The sequence below is a fragment of the Chelon labrosus genome (genome assembly GCF_963514085.1).
Source record: "Chelon labrosus genome assembly, chromosome: 9".
Taxonomy (NCBI): Eukaryota; Metazoa; Chordata; class Actinopteri; order Mugiliformes; family Mugilidae; genus Chelon; species Chelon labrosus.
Genome location: NC_140359.1, coordinates 15,360,753 through 15,378,262, shown reverse-complemented (window position 1 = coordinate 15,378,262; position 17,510 = coordinate 15,360,753). Strand labels below are relative to the sequence as shown.

Sequence of the window (17,510 nt, the reverse complement as noted above, 5' to 3'; positions counted from 1 at the left end):
CTCCTCCATCTCCACAACTTTCGAATTGATTGTTTTAGATCAATAGAGATGGAACACATCGGGGAGGTTCAGAGATACAAAACATTTGTATGATTCGACTTGAAATTTCAGTGAAAGTTTCAGTCGTCATTGTTGAAAAAGAAGCAGAAAGTAGGAACAACAATTAAGCCGACTAGCGTTTGAGTGGCGTTGTTACAGAGCGAGCCAGACTGACGAGCGCACAAGTATAAATGGCTCACACCGGCGTCGACTACGTGAGTAGGTTACGGTGTCTAGTCCCGCAGAGGTATAAGCGCCGCTTTAAGCGCCAACAAATGACACATCACTTCCAATCCCATTTGTGAAAGTTGAAACAGGAAATCTAAACCCATTTTCATTTCACCAGAAAAGGGGAGCGCTCTCTCTCTCTGTCTCTGAGGAGCCCAACTCGACTCCTCCTGTTCGCGATCACAGTGGCCAGCGAGCTCTGCCTCAGCTCTGAGGGACTCCTGCTCTATGATAATCATATCCTATTTGAATAATGAGGCAATACCGCCACTCCTGCTGCCCATTCCCCCTGCATCCTTGACTGGAGTCTTTGATAGACACTAATTCTAGCTCCATCTATAAAGCTCCTCTCATGCATTTTTAATAGAATCTATTACTTTAGGATTAAATTATAAAAGACTGTCCTCCTTAAATTTTTAATAGTTTGCATAATTGGTATCAGGGCCTGAATGCGAACCATAAAAACCCAGTTTGTACAGGACTGAGCTGCAGAACGAGTTAGACAAAACACTGTTGCACAAAAATGACACACATGGCAATATGACACTAAAGCACACAGGCACACATCTGCACGCTCTCATGCACGCACATGGCCAGCAAGGCCATTAAAGCTTTGGTTTCACTGTTGTGGAGAATGAGGAGGTGGGAGCTCTGAATGAAGTGGACAATAAGGTCAGGGACCATGAGAGTTGCTTTTGGCTGCTGAGCTCCTGAAGGCCTGAGGCAGGAGGAGTCACCTGATGGAAACAGGAGACATGAACCAGGTGTTCACAGACACCTGCTGCCACTGATGTCAACTGCGACCACAACAGTCACCAGGGCTAACAGCAAAAACTACTTAGCAGGTTTACAGCCTCCCTTTGTCCCCATAGTCACTGATAACTGTGTTCAGTCAGCTTAAATGGAAATGCATTTCCCCTTTCTGTTCCCGGTTCCAGGCAGATCAGCCACAAGTTAAATGTCATCTGCGCTCTCTCACTCTCACTCTTTGCCTCACCAGCTCAGCTCTTTCCAATAACAGACAGAGCATACAGGAGGGCAAATGTGTCTGAGGCATCTCCTCTAAACTAAAGCCCCCTTAGAAATCTATGCACGTCACCATCCCCCCAAATTAGCACCGCAGGGACACCCTCCTCACCGCCCCCGCCTGCTGGCGGCAGCTCTTTGGCATATCTGTACCGGGGAAAATATTTCACACTGTATGAATTATTAAGTGAGGGGCCAGTGCTAAGCAGTGTGGAGATAGACCAGTTATTCACAGCTCTATTGGGACGGATGCGTCGGAAACCCGGGCCGCTCGCCTATCAGATCGTTTGTCACGAGCGATAGACAATTTACAATGAGGGAATTTTTCAATTTATTCATTCTGCTGTCACTGCAGTTTTCCACCTCCACTCATTCCACTCAACAAACCCCTCCTCCTTTAACTCTGTCTCATCCAGGGAGGGAGTTCAATACCCGAACCAGGCGTCTGCCTCTCTGTCTGACACTGTATCTCAACCTGAGGAGAGAGGTGGGGGTGAAACACATGCAGAAGACACGGCGAAAGTGATTCTGCTACTTTAATCATCTTAACTGAGGTAAAAGTGTGTTGGGGACATCCTGTGACAGCTGAGGGGTTCAGGCCCCGGTGATGAAGCTGTGGCTGTGGCTCTGTGATAAAGGAAAAGAACGGGAAACCAGGGATGAAGGTCCTAGATTGTGTCTTTTCAGAACTAAGCTCCAAGCAATAGCAGGGCCCCCCATTTGATACAAAAAGAATGTGTTAACGGAATTAAACAGCTGTGTAGAGCTGTTTGGTTCTGTATTGCAATAAAATAATGCATTTCAAAAACAGAATAATCCCAAATGCAGTTTTCTTTTTCAGATTATTTTTTTTCTTTTTTAGGTTGATGGGAATTTTATTCAGGAGAAAGAAAAGGATCCCAGAGGGCAGGATCCTGTTTATTTTCACTTAAGAGAAAATGCCAAATAACAACTCCCACACAGATAGGACCTCAGCACAAATGTCTGGCAGACTGCTATTTCAACATTAATTACTGAAGGTGAACCAGCTGTCAAAACAGCCACAGATTTCATTTTTGTTCACAAATATCCTCTGTTGAAGAGGACAAACCACAGAACAGCCTCAAAAGCTCAATGCTGCTCTCTCGCACCATTTCAAGAGACGGGCACTCAAATTCATGACAGACAAGACATGGGTAACATTTTTTTTTCTCTTAAAGCTGCATATACCAGAAAAATAGAAAATGAGATCAGCACCTTTGTTGGTCCAAATGCTCAGTGAGAGCAGTTTGACCTGTGAAGCAGCACAGAGTGTTTCTCTATCTGTGATGTCCTTTGAAAGCCTGATGCAGACGGGTCGCACTGAATAGGTCTTGATGTGAAAGGCAGAGATTTTAGATAAATGTCCTCGCAGCCAAGGCCTCTGCCCTCTTCCTGATGATGCATTCTTATACTCAAATACCCACTCCCCCTTTACACATTCACACACACATACGGAAACACAGACAGGCAGTGCCAACAATCCCACTGAGGGCAGCATTTGTTTGGGGACAAGGTGACCCTGTTGCCTAGGGGCCTGTGAACAGGCACAATGAAGGCCTCTCATCCTGCACACACCCAGCCGGCTGTGTGGAGCTGATGACGGGCGGAGGGGAGAAGGGTGGGGTGTGAGAGGCATCACAACTCCCTTCTACTGCAGCTTTAAAAGCCTATTCAGGAAGCCCCCTGAGATAGCTCCTTTCACACCCTGCACAGACGGAGCAAAATCCCCGCTTGTAACCCAGAGTCACGCAGTCAACAGATGGAGCGGCTATTGAGTGAAGGATCGCGCCGGTAGAGGCGGCTCCCTATCCATCCCCACTGGAAACAATAGGGCAGCAGGTCAAGAGTGCCGTCTCCAGTAGGAGGGGTCAGGGGCGAGGGGGGGTGGGGGGGTGGGGTGCTTTGACACAGTCGTGCTATGCGAGCACTTTGAAACTGGAAGAACTGAGAGAATCTTTTTTGGATGACGGGCGCAGGGGAGGAGGCCCACGGGCGCATGCGAGGCGCTCGGGCTGGTTGCCGGGGATCAGGCCCAGGTGGAGGGGGATTTTGTGCGAATCTGGGACAGCAGTGTTTGTGTTTAACCTGCAAACATGAACAAAAAAGGCGTCCCTGTACACACACTTTTGCACATTCAGAAGGTGGGGAAGCGCAGACTCGCACACATTTCTAGGACCAACTGTTAGAGAGACTTGTGCATCTTTGTGCACAAAACGCTGCACATGAAGCACGGGGAACTTCACTGTTGATAAAAAGCATGACTACGAGGCTTTAGAGATAGAAGGGAGAGGAAACCTTTACCACTGCAAAACAGCTGTAGTGCCCTCAGGACATTTTTGTCATAAAATACTGAGGTGGATATACTTGAAACTGCTATCAAGCATTACAAAAATAGGCCACAAAGCTTTTTAGTATTTAAAACATATACTTTAATACAAATGCTTCACCTCATAGATTCATTATTGTTCAATATCCTCCAAGAACCATCACGTGAGATCAGACTAAAGTGTCAGAGCAGTGGGGAAAAAGAGGATATGAAGAGCTACATGCTCACTCTCTCAAGTGTGCACGCATGCACGGCCGCGTGTCCACACAGATGATCACAAAGCAGTTGTAGCTCACTGTAGGGGAAAGTATATCAATTTCCATTGACCAGCAGCCTTGCTATCATATGGCTCTGACCTGGGAGTCAATTAGTCATCTAGGCTGCCCTGCCTCACCGGGTTTCCATGGCCAGCGAGGACAAAAAGACACGAGGAAGGGATGCGGAGATCCCGTAACTTCTGGGTCTTTACATGGCATAAACGTCGTTGCGACTGAGACGCCAAATACTGCTGCCACATGGTCCTCAGCCTTGAAAATGTTGGTTTATGGGGCTATTTTGCACAGGAAGGCGCTCATTACGAAGCGGAGGGTGTCAGGAGCATCGCGGCAATTCTCCATTAACAACCACTTGGCAAGAAAGTACAGAGACTCAAAAAAGACTTCCTGCCACTTGGGAAATGTTCACAAATCACACCTAATTAACAACAAAAGCCTAGCCCATGAAATGCCCACAGCCTTTTCAAGACATAGGTGAGATAGTTTTTTTTCTGGGTTGTAGAGAACACACATTGCAAGTAAACCATTATTTCATTCACGTTTGTTTTTCCTTCAAATAGTCAGAGAAGCACAGGGGGACAAAGGGTCGAACTGTTATTCTATCTTCCCTGGGTCACATCACAATACATCAATGGTTTGCCATTTCAGAATATGCTGCTGTTATGCTATTTGAGCCCAGAACTGAAAAAAAAAAAAAATTCAAGCCTATTCAACCACACTGAAAGGGATCAATAAGTGCATGGAGAAAGAAAATGGTCATAAACACAGAGGCTTTTATTCAGAGTGCCACGATGCAGATGAAAGCACAAAATGCACCTGGAGAGCAAGGCTGAGAGCGGCACAAGACAACAGAGCCCGCAGAGTTATCAGGTGGGTCCAGGGAGTGCTAGCAATATTCAGACCTCAGCACCATCGCTCTCCACAGCAGCTATTAACTTTCTAATATTGTTGATTTCAAGGAGACTCTGCTTTCCTGGGTGAAATTCAGCCCCAGTTGCCCCCTTTTTTCTTTTCAGTGTGGTCTCACAAGGTCCTCTTGGTTTTCTTGCAAACAATACTGCTGGGCTGCGGCCCTTATTTAAGAGATTAATAGGATGCCGTCTTGGCAGAGAAGCAATCAGTGAGGTTTCTGTGACAGCAGAAAATGTGTGAAAACAAGGCAAAGAGGAGAGACCATTGTCACGGTTACCAACTGGCTGCCGCAGCTCAATTGAGATAGCTGTGGCTTTCAAGCCCAGCTGTCAATCACAGCAGCAAGCATCAATGGGGTAAATTTAAATGATAAAACGATAAGTCATGAGCAGGCGATTTTGCTGTCATCGGGACGGGGGCTGTTTGAAAGTAACTCACTATGGGTGCAGAGATTTCACTGCAGCCATATGGAATTTGGTTTTGCATCAAGTCGCTGGCTTCACCCCTCAATCATGACAGAATGTGTAATCACCAAATGTCTTCCTCTCAATCCCTGTTACAATTGGCAGCACAGTGCTGCCACTAGAGATGGGGGAACAAAATGGAAAGCTGACTAAAAGACAAGCTTTAAGTGACACTTAATTTGAGATACCCAGCCATTCTCTCGGCTCCAGTAAACAGGATCCATCAAACTTCGCCCACAGCCTGTATGACTCCGCAGCTGTCTGCGAGGAGAAACACACTATGCCTGAGAGGCCCTCAGTTATCAAGAGGACTGATAAAGAAATCAAGTCCCTTAATATTTCCTAAAATATCAGAAACGAGGCGCGGGATTATTAAACCGTTCGGCGTGCTAATTTTTATCTCATCTGCAGCAGCACACCGCAGCATTTCCTTGTTTAAAGACAAACCCATCCAAAAAGCAGCTTGACGTGTTTAACGACCATAACTGCAACATCCACAGCTCAAATACCTGCTGAAGGACCTTTGTTACATGTCATGTCCATCTCTCACCAACCCACATTGCCTGTCTAATAAGCTCTGCTGCAAGCAAATGAAGGCGAAAATTGCCCAAAAAAATAATCTTTATAAAAAAATAAAATAAAAAAAGCATGACAGAAGCTAATGACAGCCTCGGAGAAAATGACAGAGCGGGGAAAACACAAGTGAGTTGCTGAAGAAGTGAGAGAAAAACACTAAACAGCTGCTTTCTCCCTTCCTCCCTCTGCTCATCCCAAGAGAGAGTCCCATGCGATCTCCCTGATCCTAGTTTGTGGCTGACAGAGGGGACGGCAGCTCTGTTCATCTCCCCGCTCTCATGGCTCTGTGCCCCCCCCTCCGTCTCACCATCACTCTGCTGCCAGGAGGGAAAGATGGTAGGGAGGGGGAGCAGGAGTGGGGGGCTACATCAAGGAGAGACTCTCCCAGTGGGTTCTCGTCAGTTCCAGGCCATTGCACCTTGCTCGCTGGGATTTTGTTTACACACATGTGCGCACACGCACGCACACACATCCATGCAGAGGCAGACGACTGTTAATGGATACGATAATGTGATGTGGATTTTTTTTGGGGGGGAAGGGGGGGTGGGGGGGCTGTACAGTTGCATGTTTACTTTTTAAGAACTGTTGTGACATTGTGAATCGCTTCAGTAACAGATAGCTGTAAGTTGGTGACAAAAGCGAACAGTCTGACGCCTCACGGAGCTTATTTAAGTGGCACAGGAGCAGATAACATTCAATCAAAACCCAGTGATACGGTTGATGTGGTCAGTGGTAATGTGTAGCCAAAAGGCTTGACACACTTCCACAGTCTTTGGGGACAAGCAGAGAACGGCAGGCTGCCCTTGTGCATTCAGTTTCTACAGATGTTGCCTTGGAGAGCGACTGACTGGCTGGCTGCGGTGACAGCTGGACAGCTGTTCCTATAGACGCAGCCACAGAAGCATGGCATGGAGATGGGGGAGGGGGAGGGGGGGTGGATGTATGTTTAGTTTATCTGTACGAAGTTCCCAGGATGTGCAAAGCTGTCAATTTTAGCAATGGTGCATGAGCCTGGATACGAAAAGATGGCACCGAACAGGATATGGAGAGAGAGCACAGATGGGCAAATATCAGACACGGATGATGTTCTTTAAAGAAGTTCCAATAACAGATTTTTTTGTAAATTGTAATTAATCTATTCAAAAATGAACAAGTGCACCGCCAACTGCTGGCTACGCAAGCATAAGTCAGAACATTTAATTTGATCCAGGAGGTTTGTTTGAGCAGGCACAACGTTTTATCATCATAAACAAGTAAAAGTTTAATACGAACTTCACAGAGAATTTCAAATTAATTTTTTACTTCTTCATAAAAGAGGAAAGGGGAAAAAAAATCAATTTTAAAAAGAGGAGAGGATAATTGGCTGAGCATTAAAACGACTCTAGACTTTGTGCCAACATCAGTGGCTGCTGGTGATGAAAGGGAGTTTAAATTGGGGTCGTGTTCGGATATCACACCTTAATTCTGCCACCTGAAAAACACAGTTCAGACAAGACAACCCTGCAGATCACAGCCTATACAGTAGCATCCCGACTGAGGACTTTGAAAAAAAAATGAATGATGAAAAAGAACTGAGATGTTGGAAAACACTCAGCGGTATTAAATGTTTTCACCTGCTGAATAAACACTCCGCAAATCACGAGTTAAACAGCTTGGATTGATGCCATGTCACTTCTGCCAAAACTTGAATTTGTCCGAAGCAGCGCAGGCTATTCATTATGCCACAAAAGGTCAGCAATTTGTTCAACTCAATAAAAATGTTAATAAAACTAAGAGCTCACGAGAAGCAGCACTCGTAGCCCCTGGTCGCCCATCAAAAAAACATGAATATGTGAATGCGTGTATTTGTGCATCTGTTCGACCACGCTGCTGCCAATGCAGCATTACGTAGGTCAAAGGTCGTACAGCGGCAGCTATCTAGTAGGAAATATAGCTTTGGCCTAGTCGTAATCCCGGTCAAACTCCACCAACAAAACGGATGTAACACATACACGCACAAACACACAAGCAAAAAAACTCCAATTCCAGTTTGCACCCTCATCCCGGTCTGCTAAATAAATGAAAAGACCCATTATAATTATATATGAGATATTTTAGAAGGGAAAAAGTGATTACTGTGGATGCAAGTCTGGAGGTGGGTGGGGGTGGGTCATTGCTAAGCAACCAGTCATTATCCTCCAGAGTGGAGCGAGGTGACCGGCCATCCGTCTAACTCTGGTGGCTCGCCTGGCTCCTGTGCACATACTCGCTCCCCCCCCCCCCCAACCCCCCACCCCCACCCCTCCCTTCGCCACTCTCTCTCCCTCTTCCTCACCCCCTCGCTCTCTCCGCCGTCTCCCCGTCCGAATACAAACAGAGATAAAGAACGCTGCAATCGCTCTTGACACACAAATAGGTTAACACAATAAAGCCGGCTTTGCCTGGCTCACTCGAGGGAGGAAAGCAATTCCAGCAGCAGGCAGGAGGTAATAAAACAGGGCTAGGAGTGTGTGTGTCCCTGTGTGAGTGAGCGTGTGAGTGTGTGTGTGTGTGTCCATACATGTCCTCATGTCAATGTTTCTATGTTTTTGTATGTGAGTGGAAGCAGGCACACAGAAGCTCTTTGGCCTCGGGGCCTAATATCCTAAGGATTTTCAACCCTTTCTTGACACAAATAATAAGACGGGAGAAAATGACGGAAATTCCAGGGTACTCCTCCGTTTGGATTAAGGATACGGCAGCGTTATATTAACAATATAGCTGACCTGCAATAGTCCTATACAAACACATAAACATTTCCCTATGGGTCGTATGCCGCCTCTCTTGTAAACGTTCCCCGGCTTGGTTAAAATTCAACAAATAAATTGAATGAGTTTTATCTGTGCAAGCCTCAGCTTACTCTCCCTGATGCGGCTGCCAGGCCTGGCAATAAATGATAAAAATCTCCAGAGTTTTATTAAATCGTGTTGCATTCACGCTGAACTCGGGGAAAATGGTGAGGTGGCTTCTGCAATTACAGTCCAGACCAGACAACATTGTTTTCTCCAGTCAGTGGAAATTTCATTACCTTACAGCAACCGCCTTAGAATTGGGTAATAGCCTCTTTTTGTCACAGACACAAACCGTCTGCGGGAGGTGTGACACCCCATAAGTGTTATCCATTTGCAACAATATGCATCGAGCCAGTCACAGCCCGGATGCCGGTCAGCATAATGTACGCTGTTATTCAGTGATATGGAGGAAGTGAATGGACAACGCGGCGGTCAATAGCTAATTCCTGCAATGACTGGAGTGTAATCAAAAGCATTGAACCTTGATACATCCATGCCGCTGACATATCCCTCCTCGGGCTACACATGCCCCCTTCTCTCGTTTGTCAATAATCAGCGAGGGCTGGCACATTTGCCTGTGGAAGGACTGATCTGTGAAGAAACCCAAATTGAAGCTTCTGGAAAAGTTCCTCACGTTCAGGTCACACAGGACAGCTATTTGTAAGCGCCAGTCAATTCCCCTGCCTTTACCTGCTGTTCCTCCGACCAGGCAATCAAACCACAGAGATGTAAAGTGGTGGGCATTGTCAACAGGGAATAAATTACCAAAGCATGAAGAGAAAAAACATCTTATCTGTCTGATGTATTTCCTGCTTCTGCAGAAAGCTACAAAGCCCAAGGGAGAGCAGTCAACCAAAATGCAGGGAGATGGAGATTAGGATGATGTGCAGTTCCTTGTTCCATTAAAGTTTGATCTTCCTCAATAGCCGAGGAGAATCAGATACCTCCCATTCAAGATTAAAGTACACCAGCATAGAGGGAGAGATTAATCAGAGGCCTGCATGAGATAAAAACAGCCTTGCTTCTGGCATGGAAAACAGTGGCAATAAAGAGTTCAGCTGATAATGTGAAACATGGCGAGGCACAATAGCAAATCAAACAACATGTGCGGGCCTCCAAAACAAATCAAAGCGCCGGCTAGACTGCGATACAGTGGCTGAAGAAGTGCAGCGGGGGCTGATCTGATAGTAACCAAGGCCTTCATTTTATTACTGGTTAAGGTTGAGGAGGGCACGCCGAGGATTTTCCCATGTTGCTCTCTGTCGCCAGGCTCTCATTCCCTCTCCTCCTCTTCTCCTTGAGATCAATGGCGCTGGGGTGATTTCACAGCAGCCTGCACTGTCACCCAGAACAAATCAATGTGACCATGAGGAAGGCAAGAGCGGCATTGTTTTTAAGGAGAGCAAATTCGCTGTTGGAGAGCTTGTCAGATTTGCTTTATTCTCTTTCTCCCCCCAAGAACTCTTTGGAAGGAGCATGCCTCCCCTCACTTTTCTGCCTGGGTTATGGAACAAACTATAAACTGCACAGCACTCAAGCTCTCGTAGTGTACTCATTAACCACATATAACCTGCGCAGTTCCTGTTGACTACATTTCTCATGCACGGGAGCATTCTCAAACTGAAAAAAAAAAAAAGATAGACTGGCCGCCGCCCCTAACCTTTCCAAATGAAAGACTATACATTAACCTCGAGGCCTGCCGAGACGTGACTTCCATTCAGCCTGACAGGGGGGCGAGAGGGGAAGAGGAGGAGGAGGAGGTCGGAGGATCATTGCTGTCCGTCATGCACTAAGTGGCTGCAGATAACCCTGATGAGGAGCTGCCAAGGTCTCATGAGCACAGCGGTGGTCAGGTAAACCTTTGACTGCAGTCAAAATAACAGGAAATCATCAGCGGAGTAATGAGCGGAGAGCCTCACGCTCACTAACATATACCACTCATCAGAAACACTGCAGGAGTGCATGTATGCAATCACATGCCTGTGGTCTATTTTAGTGTTGCTGCTCAAAGAAAGACACACTTGAATTTAAATGTTAAAGCTCATGTTTACAGAAACAACACGCCTGCGCTGCCACATCTGTTTAAAGAAGACTTTTGCACATCCATTTCCACAAGGTTAGTATTATAATCAGGGTTTTTCACATATTGTATACATAGTTGATACAGTGTGGGAACCTGGGAATCAGCCTTTGGCCAAGAGTGACCCTGAATTATTTAGAAGTCGGTGTTTAAGTATTTGAGAGTGAAAACATCACCAGACCAGGGAGAAAATGAGAGCTGCTCATCTGCCATCTGACAGCCAAAACTGAGGGTTAATTATTCAGACCTAAAACAGTTGCAGCAGCGGCGTAGTTTGATGCATCTCAGCAGCTACACAACAAAGCAACAAGCACAATGTGCTTCGTGGTGCTACTTGCAAACACCAACGCCAAATACACAACCGGAACCGTTCTCGCTAATCCTGCCTGTCCAATCCAATCAACACCTTCATCTCTACTGGAAACTGAACATCGCTTTCACCTGCGTTCACTCGCATTGACTGGCTGACGGGTGTGTTTGTTTCTCTACAATCATTTGCATGTAATGCTTTTGTTTTATGTTCCTCTTTTCATGCTCTGTCACCACATCCCAGGTACTGATGTGCAAGATAAATCTCGGCGCAGGGACCACAGAGTTTAAATCAAATCATGTAAAACTGCAAAGCACAAGAAAGGCCACGTCTCTTTTGTTTGGCTCCACGGGAAATGTCTTAAATCAAGGACTGTTATAGACTTTTCTTGATAGGAAACGCTTTGATCAGGTACCTAATGAGCTGCTGCTGTCACGGCTTTGAGAGAAAACGTTCCTTTAAGTGTCCGATGATATTTCGAGGGAAGAAGCTTTGTGCTTTTTCTATGATATCAGCTAATGTCGGGACTGTTGTCTTTTAATTTCTTTGACAAGATAAGAAAATGTTTTCATTATTTTTACTGTTTTCTTTCATTATCTACAGTATATTTTTCTATAAATGGAGTCTGAGGACAACACATCGGTTTAACTTAATTTGCGTGAGTAAAAAGCCGCGGTAAGAAACACAAGAACGGACATGCAAGCTTAGACACTTAAGGGATTGGTAGTTCTTGAATAACACACGCACACACACACACACACATAAACACACACACTCTCGCTCTCTCTCTCACTCACATACACACACACACAGACACACACACACACACATCTGTATCTACTATTTTAGTCATCTTAAGTGCCAAAATGAGTTTCGCTGCCTCTGGGTAGGTGTTGAGACAATCAAACCATGCACGGATTAAAAAAGATTAATACACAGCACAGGAAATTAAACTTCAGCGACTTTAACAATATTCATGAGTGGAGCTCGCTTATTCACTGCAGGCAGGCACTTTAATAAGCAAAGAATACAGTAAGGAACCCAAATGCTATCAATCAATCAAGCTGATATGCAATTTGAGTTGCAAATTGATCATATGCCAGGCTTCTCTCAGCATATTACTTTTGTTAATGCGTTGCTAAAATATGTCCTCCGCCTTCCAAACGTTGGAAGCTTAAACGAATAAAGCAGATTAGATTTTACTTAAGTAATTTAGGTGTTCTGAAAGTAAATAAGAGTGGAGGAAACTGCTGGCGTGTGATCAGCGCTTGGATAACACTGTAAAACAGGTTTCAAACCTACAAAGCGCCAGTACCTGGTGGAATGAGAGCGGATAGCAGAGTAAACATGGGGAAAGTGAGAAGAATGAAATGTGAGTAAAGTCTCGTGTCCGTAGCAGAAGCCTTGAAGGTCCAGTGTTGTAGAAAATAAAAGAAAGATCTAACAGCGAGAAATAAAGAGACAAAACAAGAGAAAAAAAACTCCAAAAGGTAATTCAGTGACCTAGATATTAAAGCGTTTCTGCCATTCCGTTCTCCCCTGCCTTGTCCAACCATCATGTTGAGTTAAGGCAAGCATTATGCTGGGAAGACTATTTGTTTAGGTGAGGAGCAGCCGCAGAGCTAATATGAGCACAATTTGCTCAGCAGGTCATAGGCGCAGGGTGGAGGAAGTAAATGAGGCAGTTCTGCCCCCTCGGGTGCAGCTCCTGCCTCATACATCACTGGATGTTTTATTCAATACAGCCAGGAAGGCTCTATGGCAGGTGCCCCGACTGTGGGGGCGCCTGCCCTGCTGTAGGGGCCCATATTACATTCGGCGAGCTCTCTTTCTGCGGGGCTGGCGGAGTGAGAATGAGTGGAGCCAGCGAGGAAGATAAATTTTGAGGATGCTTGTAGTCTAATGATAAAACATACTGTGTGCAGCTTTTTCACTGCACAGTCAGCATAATGTGGGGGCTCATTTATGTGCAGTGCGAGCTAAATATTGCAAAGCAACCTCAGCAACCCAATAAGGCTCAAAGTTCACAGGAGCCGAAACAGCCTCAACTCCACCAGAACAGATTCATATTCAAATAAGGTGTGAGTTTCAGCCAGATGCAAGATTAACACATTTTCAGACTGCATTAGAGGCGAGTAGGCTGCACAGGACAAACCAGCCGAAAGATTCACAGGACAATGACAAATTGTCTCCAGACCTCAATGCAGCACAGATGATCATCCACGTCGTCGAGCATAAAGTGAAAAGTTTTACAGTGTTACGCACACATCTCCATGAATTTTATGAGTTCCTCGATAAAAGCCTGTCACACTATACAAGCACACTATAAAATAAGGCTGTATATCATTAACACTCCCGGGCGAAAAATCACTAATTGCAACAGACACTACAGTACAGTCACCCACCCCGCACGCTGTGACGCACGGGGGCGTACAGATGAGAAATTCGCACCTTTTGCTCTGAGCCGCAACTCTAGTGCCACATACCGTATCCCTGTCTGTGGTGCCTGCGGTGCTTTGCCCTACAATACACTTAATTGCTACCCATACTTGAAAAGACCAATATTACACATCAAAGCAGTTCCTAAAGCCATTCGGCAGCGGCTCTCTAACAAGTCGATTTTTACAACACTTCCTTTATTGTGGGTCACGCATGGAAACAAAGGCTTTAAATCTGAGACATCGTTATGTGAACAGCATCCTGGGAAAAGGGAGCATTCACAAACATTCATTATTTTCTGGCGTTCCTCTATTTACCATCCCAAAAGGATCCAGCGAGGCTTTGAGAGAAACTACGGTAATGGTTACAGAGGATGGCCCGAAACATTCAGAATCGGCAAGACTCAGACAAACAGAAATTTAAATGATATTTACCATAAATTTCTCCGTAGTGCAGTCTAGAACTCCATGCAGATTGTAGCAGTCACTGAGCAATCTGCCTCATACTTCTGTGGTCCAAATTAAAAAGGATTCATTCTGTTCCCCAAAATCCAGCTGCTGTTTTGTCGATGTCAAATGTTGATTAAGTTTATCCTCGTTTTCCGATGGTATGCAAATATACCGGTAAGCCTGCAAATTAGATTCCACACTCTAGCCTCTAGCAAGCAAAGTTAATAAGCTTTGCCTTTTTTCTCGACTCGGCTGCCAATTTTTGTCGAGGGCAAAAGCGCAGGTCGGCAATTTCAGGAGCGTCCTCAGAAGGATTGCGCACAAAGTGCGCTTCGGGTTTTCAACGTTTAGCCTCCGAAACAAAGTAAACGGTCCTGGTTGCTCTTCTTTTTCTGACTCGTAGATATCTCCAAATAAAAGAAATCTGAATAAAAACACTGTGTGGTTAAACGGCTACGCTGTATTCCAAAATCCCCCGCTGTTACGCATGGGTTTAAAGTGGTCCGCCTGCTCGCTATAGACGACCTTATGCGAAATGTATCATGCAGATGTTAGAAATATTATCTAGGCAATATTGTGTAAAGGTACCCTGAAAGAAATCGAGGCAGGGCCAAAGTAGCTGCCTGAAATATCCTAAACTGATGCGATGCGATGTAAAATCCCGGTGACCAGGCTCTGCTCCGTCCGTCACTTTCTCCGTGGTGTCGGCAGCCTCTCTGAGATGTCTTGCCTCCGGATTCAGACTCAGATTTCCAGCTGAGCTTGCGGAGGAACCTCGATAGTGAAGCTCGGAGAAACTCTCTTTGGTATATTAACCAAAAAAGAAATGGTTAGGTGTGGATAAAGAGCTAGCTACTTCAGGCAGCTCCGGGATGCGGTCCTGCCCTTCTGCCGAGCTGCCGAGACTGACAATAACCCGGAACGCTGCAGACTGTCAGGCTGCACAGACCGCCCACCGACCAATCACTGTACTGCGGGAATAGAAACATTCCCACGGGTCAGCCAATCATCGGTAATTGAGGACTGTTACCATAGAGATGCTCGGCGTCTAAGCGTCTGAAACCACGTTGTTTATTCGCAGAAAATGAAAAAATGAAAAAAAAAAAAAAAAAAAACGTTTGATATAAATTGGCTTGACAGAATGCAGATTGAGATCTTTAATCACTCTTTTATCCATTACAGCGTTTCAGACTTTTTTTTTCTCCGCTGCCCAGTCAAAGGTTGAAGGTGCCATCCTATTAATGGGAGGACCTGTCTGCAGGCTCTCTGAAGTGCCCTTGAGCACAACACTGAATCCCTTCGAGTTTAATCTGTAGCAGGCCTTCAGGGAGAAATAAAGTATTGTTATGCAAGCTGAATAAGATTAAGTCTGATTAGTGAGCCAAATTAATCTACTATTTGAGAAATGGTGACTTGAAAATGCTATTTAACTAAATTAGTTTGAAACTGCACTAGGGGAAATAAGTGTGACTGTCAATGACACTGGGCTGATTGTACACTGTGAGCTCAGATTTATATAGTGATCTAAGACGTATCATAGACATTTTTTTCATCTAAAATTGTAACGAGTAGAGTTTCTTTTTGAAGCAACGCTTAAAGATTGCATAAGTTTATTAATGCATGTAAAGTACCATGTAGAGTCTTTACTGACTAACTCCAGTATTAAATCACCTAAAAATATTGGAAAATATAAGAAACTAAAAAGTGACTGTCTGTTTAACTTTGCAGAGTTCCATCACTGACAGCTCCAGCTTACATGAGTCAGAGGAAACCTTGCAAAACACCTGTTTTTGCAAAATGCCATTACAACAGTGGGGGAAGTGGACAGTTTACATTGACAGAGGCCCTTAGTATTCTTCTTCTTGCCAACTATGTCCGGTGCACACAGACCCTGGGACACACAAAGGCAGTACAAGCAATCACACATCATGGACTCTCATAATAAGCTGACGCTGGGAAGTGGGTGATGCAGCACTCAGCTTATGCCAGTGCTGATAAGAGCCTGAAAGTATTACCTCGGTCTGGCAGCCCGCTCCAAGAAATCCATCCTGAGCCAGGTCATCAATTCTGCCCTATCTGATTGCTCACCAATCCCTGGCAGCTCCATGTCGCTGTCCTGGCTTCTGCCTTTGAAATTTTCTCTATGACTTGCACTTTTATGCTAGTTCTTACACAGAAAAACAGATTCACACTGTATATATACATCTCTTATGTGGCCTGACGCCTCCATGACAAGTAATAAAATGCTGAATAAATGCTGCCAGAGAGGCAGAACAAAGGAGCGCCTGACTTCGTCAGTCCTTTAAATGTATTAGCTTCAATCACTCCTCCCCCTTATTGCTGCAGTGGACCTAGGGAGCATACATTAAAGCCTGTGGAGTTCAGTCATATCACCTACACTGTGTGGCTGCATAGTCAATCAAACAGATGAACAATTAATTGAAAAATACTCAACCAGGCCTGTGCTGTGCTCCAGTGAGGCAGGCAGGCAAATAAGCCATTTGATTAGCTGATAAGCAGATGACTCAACAAACATTCAAGGCATGTTTACTGTGGTTTGATTAGAGTACGCCCAATACGCAGAAGATTGGACACAAATACGTTGTGAAAACACTCAGCTGTTCCAATCCCCAAGGCAGCATGAGGGCACATAAAAACAATGAATTATTTATGGGGGAGACTAGCGAAATATCACAGTGGATAATTTTCTGTGGGCTATATTAAATGCAGTTTTCAAAATAATATGTCTGAGTCTGTGCATTTCCCAGAAATCATTCCCGATGACGGGATCTTGTGCCTGGAGATTGGATGTGAAATCATATTAGATATTTCCCTGCCAAGAAACCTATGAGCTAAAACACCAAAGCAAGGGTTATTCAGATGCTAATTGGACCTCCTTCTTTCTTAGTAAATATGATCAAAGGATATTTGCTTTGTCTCTGTTTTAGGTATTAGCTCTGGTTCAAAATGAAAGACCTCACAATCAAGGCAAGCCTTTTGCATGCCTCATCTGAAAGAGGGTTCACAATACCAGTAAATCCAGGTTCAGCTTCAGTAAAAATCACTGCAGCATCTCTTTGAATAGAGCATCTCATAAATAAAGCTCTTGTACACCCCATCCTGCGCTAACATTAGTGTCTGTCTCAGCGCTGAAAGCTTACGCTGTTACAATTTGTTCCTGAAAGTGAACTCAGTTTAATTGAGCAAAGTTCAAGACTCCACAAACAGCAAAGTAACAGAAAAAAAATCGATGGTAGCAGAGGCATGGGAAAAAGAGATAGCATTGATTTATCTGCCATTGATTCACGAGGATCGCTGCATTGTGCCTTGCGGGTGAAATGCACGCTGTCTGCCAACTGATGGGGATGAATCTGAAAAGGTGTCAAGTGGTTAGAGGACACAGAGGTGGAGGATGAGATCGGGGGCAGGCAGAGGTGGCAGGGGAGGAAGAGTAGAGTGGAGTGGGAACAAGGGCCTGAAGTAGCAAACAGAACAAGGCAGAAGAAGGACGGCTTTATAAAGTGAGGACAATACTTCAAGGATAGGACCGCCACC

The 17,510-nt window shown here is 45.1% G+C and overlaps 1 protein-coding gene across 1 annotated transcript in view; it reads right to left on the bottom strand.

The window, feature by feature from the left end:
- The window catches only part of fam222aa (family with sequence similarity 222 member Aa), a 45,386-nt gene extending 30,404 nt beyond the window's left edge, over nt 1-14,982 (bottom strand). The window contains exon 1 of the mRNA XM_084551444.1: nt 13,941-14,982. The gene's annotated coding sequence lies outside the window, so the exon portion shown is untranslated. The remainder of the gene's footprint in view (nt 1-13,940) is intronic.
- Nucleotides 14,983-17,510: the final 2,528 nt, after the last annotated feature.